Here is a 7,761-nt window from a genome sequence, read left to right as displayed (position 1 = left end):
GGGTCGAGGGTCGAGGGTTCGAGGGTTGTCGAGGGTTCGAGGGTCGAGGGTCATCGAGGGGTCGAGGGTTCAAGGGTTCTAGGTTTTCGAGGGTTCGAGGGTCGAGGGTCATCGAGGGGCCGAGGGTTCGAGGGTCGAGGGTCATTGAGGGGTCGAGGATCGCCGAGGGGTCGAGAGGTTGCCTAGTGTCAAAGTATTGAAGAAATCCATGGCTTCATCATTAGCCGGAAGTGACCGGGGCATGATGGTACGAAGTTCTCCAAAGTTATTCTAGAACAGAGTCCCGGATAGGATAATCCGCCTTTTGGTACAAATTTTAGCAAAGGCCTTTCAAATAGCGATATTCGGAAGGCTCTTGTCACTACAAAAAAAATACACTTCCGTGATGGTACGTGTTTGTCAGAGTAGGTCGCGTTTTTTGTCATGCATGTACATCCATGACGATTTTATGACAGAATCAACATAGTCATACCTGTGCTGTCGTAGAAGTGTTCCATGACATTACCAAAATTATCATCACTGAAGTGTCCACTTCCATGATGATAAATCGCGCGTCACAGAAGTGCTTTCGTCAAGGGTGACCGACACGTGGCATCCACCATAACGGAACACCGTTAAGCTATCGGGTCGGGTTTTGGATCCGATAACCCGTTAACAGCCCCGACCAATGGGGATTTTCCACGTGTAAAATCATCATTGGCTGGAGAAAACACATGTCGGCTCATCATTGGGACAGATGTCATCCACTCATTGGACAGAAGGCGCCTATGATACGTCGACACGTGCCACGGCCCAATAGTGGCCCATTCCTGTGAAAAGGCCGGCCCGTTTGACTTGGTCAAAAGGTGGCGGGTCGGCCCATGGAAAGCCTGTTAACGGCCTGTTCGCGTATAGCCCATTTATAGCCCGCTAACCCAAGGCCCATTACGCCCTATCCAAATTAGGCCCAGTAGCGTCATCTGGGCCATCCAATATGATTCCAGCCCGTTTTCACTTCTGGCCCATATATGGCCCATGACGTCTTTCGGCCCATATGAGGCCCTTTGTAACTATTGCCCCATTAACGGCCCGTGGTGAAAATGGCCCGTAATGAACAGTGTATCACTTTATACCCATAAACGACCCGTGGTGAAACTGGCTCGTAATGAACAGTGTATCACTTACCCATTAACGACCCGTTATTCCATTGGGCCGTTTCCAGCCCAAGTTATCTTTCGGCCTTCTGAGGGCCCATTTATTCTTGGGATCATTTGCAGCATTCGGTTACTTACGGCCCGTTACTATCATTTTCTGCTTGTGGGCCAAATTCAGCCCGTCGTTACAGTCGTCCCGTTTGTGGACTGTTAATCTGTTGGGCCATTTTCATAGCATCACCAAATACGGCCTATTAACGGCCCGTTATGGTCAGCCCATAAAACGTATGATTTCCATTAAAGGCCCATGCAATACCCATAAATAAGTCGGCCCTTACAAGGCCCATGGATCCTATGAGACATAGAAGGCCCATGGATCCTACGAGACGTAGAAGGCCCATGGATCTGATGGCCCATTGAAGGCCCATGGAGCCAACGGCCCATTGAAGGCACATGGGTTCGACGGCCGATTGAAGGCTCATGGATCCGATGGCCCGTACATGACCCATGGATCGTACGGCCCGTGAAGGGCCATGGTCGGGCGAGTTGGCCCCCGTTTGAACGATATAGCATATTCAAAGAATTATCCTACTCAATACTATCACCTCTAAAAAGCATACACTATACAACAAAGAGATCAAGGCATAGAAAGGTAGAATAATCCTACACTATACAATAAAGAAATTACAGCCGATTATACCCACTGGGCATTATGGTTCGGCGCAGGTGTTAATAAAGCATACACAAACAGCAAATTACATACACTGGGCAAATACATCTCATATATTATGGACGCGCATCAACTTAACTCCATTTGAACTATAATCGATTGGCTGGATTCAGGTAGCACAAATTTTAGTCTGCAAAATCTCCAATTCCTTCATGGTTACCTCAGTGTCTTGTTTCATTTTTTTGACTCCTGCATCTAATACCCGCATGTCCAGTCTCAACTTGTTGATTAAATGTTGACAATCATATAAACGTTGTCTTGCCACCTCTAGTTGATGCTCGAGAACATCAGCACATTCCAATTCCAATCCATAATCATTCGGTAATGTCCATGACGCACTGCTCGCAGATCTTTGTGTTGATGTCACTTCATCCTGAAATGTTTCTGTAAGTACACATGACTAGGGCAAAAATATAGTTACAATAGTGAAGCGAGCAAGAAAATATTTTGTACTACATGGCAAAACATGACTAACAATAATGTTACACATCATGAAGCATAAGCAGGTGATATTTTAAAATTATAAGAAAGATAGTCTGTCCAGACTGCATACAGAAATCCCTCTTAGTTCACCAGAGGAGCATGATGTTGGGGGCCAATCGAAAACACAGACAAGTTACAAATTTAGACAGCACGTTGCATATAAGCATGCAGTTGGCCATTCTGTATCTCAATTAAAGTCTTAGGGAGCATAATGAACAGCAGAGGGTTTCATACAAACATACTACAGTAGGCAAAACTATGCAATCATTAGTGTAATATAAACTAGATTGTGAGCCTCATGCAATAGTAGTTGGTTAATAAACTTCAAAGCTTCAGGCACACTTCAGCAGAGTAATTAAATGGTAAGGCCTTTAATTATGTCAACTAATAGTTATACAAGTACCGAACATTAGGCATGATTATTTGGGCATCTCATTAACTGAGGACAAATAAAGCAATTGAAAAGAGCAAATTAACTATGCCTGAAACAAACAAGGAATTGAACTGTTGAGTTGCATATAGTGACTTACCTTAGCAGGTTGAAGAGGCTCAGCGCAGCTCCTACTTCTCTTGCAAGGCTCCTTCCTAACATCTTGTACTTGGAAATCCTCAATCTTATCTTCATTGCACCCCCTCTACAAGGTGACACAAACTAGTTACTCGTCTCCTTGGAAGATAAATATGCATACTTTCCAGTTTGTGAGCACAAAAGGATGAGATTATAACAAAACAACACCACATTATGAAACATGCCGCATCTCTTGCACTTGCACACAATGAAATGAGCATTTACTATGTCTGCACTATGTAAAAAGTAGGCATACCTTCGAATTGGATCTCCAGGTACTCTTGGAGAGCCTACTATAGTGTACAGCCAAACCTTTATGTCACCTATGAGTTAGACAAGGCCCCACTACATCATCCCTTAGTGTTTAAATCGTTGACAAGCTCTGTTAGAGTGTTAGGTCAAGAACAACAAGTAATCAAAGCAAACAATCCTAGTATGGCTGGCTGATGCAAACAAGCAATTGAACAGATGTGTGAGCAAATCTTACATATCAAGAAAAGAAGCAAAGAAGGAGGCTTAAAGACCATCACTTGACTGACCAGATTTAAGGGGCATTTAAACATCATGTGCAACATATGAACTAACATAAACATTGCATATTCCAGATTCTACAATGGAATGCACATGTATTAGGTTATGCCATGTATGATGATGCCTAAATGTACAGATAGCAGGCAGGAGTGATTCATCATTGCACGCACAATTGAATTGCAGGTTAAGGGCCAGTTCGATTCCGCCTTTTCAGGGCATATTGTCAAAATAAGCCATAAAAGATGTAAAGAAGTCATTTTTGAGTTATGGGCTTGGGCTTAACTAATTTCGCTTTGGAGGGGGGTGTTTCGGGTAGAACCTCACTAAAAATTGAAGGGAAGGGGAATAGTGAAATGACTATGTTGTCCGCCTGTATTACACTCAAAATGCAACTGCTGACGCCCGTGTAACACCTGACCCTCAAGTAAAAACAAACACGCAAGCATTCATTGCCTGCCCGCTTGCATCTCCTCTCCCCTTTCCCTCTACCTCGATCCCCTGCCTGCAGCACTAGGGTTCCTCTAGTGAGCCATCACCACTGGTCCCATCAAGCCTGGTCCTTGACGATGCTATGTCCAGCTAGGCTACATGCCCGGCGGGTAGGGTAAAATCTCCCTAGCTGCTCCTCCCTCTGGTGCCGCCCCTCATTCTCATGGTCTCCAGCAGCTGCTCCACCGTGGTCCGTCCAACGCACTACTCCGGCGGGCGCTGCACAACTATGGCTGATGCCACACTGCAGCAGAAGGCACCTTATTCCCCCTCCCCTCCTCCCAGGCCATGGCCTTGAGGTGTTGTTGAACGATGAGCTCATCCAACAAGGTGAGGATCTCCTCTGATTTTTTGCCAAATTTTCATTCCGATCGACTATACGATGAATTTCTATGAGCTGCTTCTGTTGCTGCTATATGATGCATTGCTATGAGCTGCTCCTACTGCTGCTATATGATGAATTACTATGAGCTGCTACTGCTGTATGATGAGTTGCTATGAGCTGCTGCTGCTGCTATATGATGAATTGCTATGAGTTGCTGCTGCTATATGATGAGTTGCTATAAGCTGCTCCTGCTGCTGCTATATGATGAATTGCTATGAGCTGCTCCTGCTGCTGCTATATGATGAATTGCTATGAGCTGCTCCTGCTGCTATTATATGATGAATTGCTATGAGCTGCTGCTGGTATATGATGAATTGCAGACTGCTGCTGTTGTATGATGAGTTGCTATGAGCTGCTGCTGCTATATGATGCTTTCAGGTGGTGCTGCTATATGATAATAACCAACCACTTGGACTATCGAATTTCAATAAATAATTGTTCTTCATTTAAATGTGGGTCATGCGTTCTTCGTTTAAATTAGGCAATGGGATCTTTATGGAAAACATTGACCAAAGTAGATGGTATCTTTGTATTTGCATTTTGAGCAAATAGTGATGGTCTGTTTTCCCATCATATTAATTACTGCACTAGGTTCAACTTGTGATGTTTGCAAGTCAAATTAATTTCCATATGGGCAGCAAAATGAAAAAAATATAATGCAATCTAGACTTTCCACTGATCATACCCAAGATAAGCTGAAAAAGCAATGAAAAGAACTGGTTGGCTTATTACATGGTGCTTATATTCATACGTGCTTATTTTCTTAGGATAACTCGTAATAACTGTCCCTAAGAAACTTGGCTAATAGAACTGGCATACAAATAACTGCAATGGAGGAGTGACGTACCATAGCACACTATATAGGATCACCGTTGCCTCTCCTTTTTTTGCGATGTTCCATGAAATTGCCACATACATCTTGTACTTTTTCATTGTGTAACCCTATCTGCAAGTTGACACGGCTAATTTCAGACATCTCTACATGATACTACATTGCATATCCCTTGCGCATATTTAAACCACCAATTAACGATTGTGTGCGTACCATAAACTAGCCATGACTCTGTATGCTGGACTAGCAGGCACTCTAAGGGAGCCTAATGTAGTGCACTGGAATTCCTACATGCCACCTACAATTTTGTGTAATGTACTGCCCCTATTCCTAAATATATGTCTTTGTAGAGATTCCAGTATGGACCACATACAGATGTATATAGATGCATTTTCGAGTGTAGATTCACTCATTTTGCTCCGTATGTAGCCGATAGAGGAATCTCTAGAAAGACTTATATTTAGGAACGGAGGTACGAGGTAGTATCATGTATGACATCTACATATCTAATTTAGCAGCCAGTAGTAGAAATCATTGTCTGCACAAAGGGATTACTGGTCGAAAATCCTAGCAAAGCACGCTGGCAGGCACAGAACAATACAAGAGAGAGAGACACGCTTACAAGATCATAGCAATGCCTCAGTCCAGGATCTTGGTTGGCCAAGCTGTTAGATCCAGAAGAAACATCGTCCTTGTAGTTTTTGCCAGCTGCATAACAGGTAACAGCGACTGGTTAGTATATTTGAAGTACATTGGGCAGGTGATGCTGGACGGGTTTAAAGGTGACAAGTACCTAGGCCGTGGCGGGTGCTTGGCATCTCTCTAGACGGTGGGAATCAGGTTAGAAACGTCAAGGGTGACGACGCTGCGCTGGCTGTCGGGGTCTGGTAAGGAGATCTAAAACCGCCGAGTAGGGTGTTTGTGGAGCGGCTCTGGTAGGGTGGACTACGGTGTGGGCGAAGCGGATCTGTGGCCGTGGACGAGGGCGTAGGTGAAGCTGCTCCGGTGGTTGGGTTAAGGATGGTGTCGACGACGCGGATCTGCGGCTGTGGATGGGGTGTCAGAAGGTGCTCCGGTGGTTGGGTTAAGGATGGTGTCGACGACGCGGATCTGCGGCCGTGGATGGGGCGTCAAAAGCTGCTCCAGTGGTTGGGTTAAGGGTGGTGTCGATGATGCGGATCTGCGGCCGTGGACGTGGCGTCAGAAGCTGCTCCGGTAGGTTGGATGAGGGTGCGAGGAAGCGGATCTAAGGCCGTGGACTTGTGAGTTGGCAAAGCGGCCCCGGTAGGGTTGAGAATGGTATAGGCGAAGCTACTCCGGTAGGGTTGACAATGATGTCGGCGAAGCGGCTCCGGTAGGGTTGAGGAAGGTGTCGGCGAAGCGGCTCCAGTAGGGTTGAGGAAGGTGTCAGCGAAGAGGATCAGAGGCCGTCGACGGGGGCGTCGGTGGGGCGGCTCCGGGGGGTGTGGACAAAGCGTCTCTGATGGGAGAGTACAAATGGGCCGCTGCAGATGTGCGGCGGTTGACGAGAGTATCGGCGAAGCAGATCCGGCACCGTGGACAAGGCCGGCACTGAATGGGCTGTGGTACAGTGCTGGATGAGCATTCTACTTGTTTCTGGGGGAGATGGGAGGGGTAGATGCGGCCGCAAAAGCAGATCCAGCGAGGTGGACACTGCTGGCAGTGAATGGGCTATGGTACGCCGGTGGATGAGCAGTCTAGGGTTTCGAGAGGGGAGGGAGAAAGGGCGATGAAGTACGGACGATGTGATGTAAGATGCTCTGGTGCTGTGGAGTTAGTCGTTTTTGCGGGAGGAGGAGAGGAAATGGGGGTGTCGTGTAGTGGGGGGAACCGGAAGTTACCAAAGTAGCCCTGACCTATCATGTAGATGAGGGCGGTATTGTAACTGTTGGTCTCCGTGCACCAAGGACAAAAGGGGGATTTCGCATGCTAAAGACTAAGGTGGCGGAAATTTTAGAAGGAGGAGGAAGATTTTGCCGTCCGCGGGATCGTTCATATCCGGTTTCAACTAATTTTGGACCGTGCTAGCGGGAAGGTCATGCTAGACTGTGTACACGAGGCACGCGTCAGCAGTTAATAACTGGTATGAAGTCCGCACCAGAAAAAAAGACAATAACTCAGGATGATGCACCGATAACTTGGACGTTCACACGGGCGCGGCCAATCGTACGGGTGTAGTGGCGCGTTCACAAAAAAAAGGATCAAACACTCAGCCTATGTATTTCTCGTGTAAATAGATAATTTAGTGCCATTGGTTATTTACTTTAAACATAATGCATTGACGTGTTAGTGTAGAGGCGCACAAAAAGAAATGGATATTGTAGTCAGCTACTTAAAAGTGTTACCTCATATTATTACATAGCCTCCATTTCATAAATTGCGTACCCGTTGAATTCATATATGAATATTACATAAATTACTTCAAAATGGAAACTTAAATCATCCAAGACTAATGAATTTGAATGCAAGAGTAACAATGGTGCATGTACATGATAGCTACATTGGTTGTTTGAAGAAACATCACTGTAACTTTGGCATGCACAACTGAAAAGGTTTATTTAAATAGAAAAAATGTGATATGTGAGTGTC

The sequence above is a fragment of the Triticum dicoccoides genome, chromosome 7B, assembly GCF_002162155.2.
Source record: "Triticum dicoccoides isolate Atlit2015 ecotype Zavitan chromosome 7B, WEW_v2.0, whole genome shotgun sequence".
Taxonomy (NCBI): Eukaryota; Viridiplantae; Streptophyta; class Magnoliopsida; order Poales; family Poaceae; genus Triticum; species Triticum dicoccoides.
This window is presented reverse-complemented; position numbering follows the sequence as displayed.